Below are 1,462 nucleotides of genomic sequence, written 5' to 3'. Positions count from 1 at the left end.
GAAATGACGTAACCCCTACCCCTCCCCTATAGAAATGATCCAGTTCTCCCATCAAAGACCACATTCACAGAACTTCTCTGGTGGAATCTAAGAATACACAAAAATCCGAAGAACTCTGGAAGATATGAACTAAACGATTTTTCAAACTAACAGACTGTCTAACCTAACCTAACTTAACATAAACAGGGGCATAACTTGTTTCCAAAAGCTAGTTGGGACTATACCGCTATTAGGGCTGCTAGTTATAATTACGATGCGAGGTCTGATTAAGTTAAGAGGCGATTTTTGAAGTTTCTTGAAATGCTTTTTTGATCATATACGAAGGGTAGCGTTTAGGGGCGATACTCATTGGGTATTCATTTCTTTTCTCTTTCTTTTTGTATTGTTCAAATTATTTTTTTATCGTAAGAACATGCTCATAAAAAAGAATATCTATCTATCTATCGAAAGTGACTTGCAAATGATATGAATAATTTGCACAGCTACAATACTTGCATAATGTGAAAAAATGGCCCGCTGCTATCTCGTTAATCTAGCAGCTTATTACAGTATCTCCTTTATCAAACGTATTACTAACCCAACTAAACATCTGCTTAGATTGTTTGATTAATAGAGCAACGTGGAAAAAAACGTAGGTGACCACGAATTCTTTTTGGTATATTTAAAACGCTCAGATATCGTAAGTAAAGAAATAAAAGGTGTATATATCTCGAATCGAAAATTGCGAGGAGTGAAAAAAGACAAACACGTTATGTTCTCCTCATGTGTTACGCCCCCTGTATGCTAATACTCGTAGAGCCTTTTGGGAATATCCGGTACCCGGCTGCCCCATTAGTCATTCAGCGTGGCATGGAGGAACGCCTTGACCTCGCCGTTGCCAGGAAGCCACTTCAAAAAGAGAAACCGGGGCGTGAGATATCCTCAGTCATCCTACGGCAGGAGTTCCTGACTCAAAAGTATTGGAGACTGTTACACAGGCCTATAAATCAAATAATCATAATCAAAGCAATACTCAGGACGTCTATACTAAAAAGAAAGAAGCCCTACCCAAGTCTACGCAAGAGTTCCTGTTTCTGGAATTCCCGAGAAACAAGGCTTTGAAAACTGTTATTCAATCGGGTATTCAGTACACCAAGATCAAGTCATGCTGCCTAAGGATCTCGGGGAAGAAATCCCAAGTTCTTCGGGAGAGGTTAGTCACATCGTGTGTATGCTAACTAAAGAATTATTTTCGAAGGTTTGAACTCCAGGTTATTCTAGGTAAGTGGAACGCAGACTATAAGGAAAGTCAAGGAACTTAACTTTATATTGCTATTGTCATTTTCAATTATATACCTTTACGAAAGTAACCTATGCGATATATTTATCTTGTATTTCACACGTTGAACTACCTGGATCAATAAACCTAAAAATATGATAGCATGTATAAAAGGTATGAATGAGAATATCTTCACAAAGATGT

Source organism: Penaeus monodon, chromosome 22 (genome assembly GCF_015228065.2).
Source record: "Penaeus monodon isolate SGIC_2016 chromosome 22, NSTDA_Pmon_1, whole genome shotgun sequence".
NCBI lineage: Eukaryota > Metazoa > Arthropoda > Malacostraca > Decapoda > Penaeidae > Penaeus > Penaeus monodon.
The sequence above is the reverse complement of the archived record's forward strand: the minus strand, read 5'-3'. Positions refer to the sequence as shown.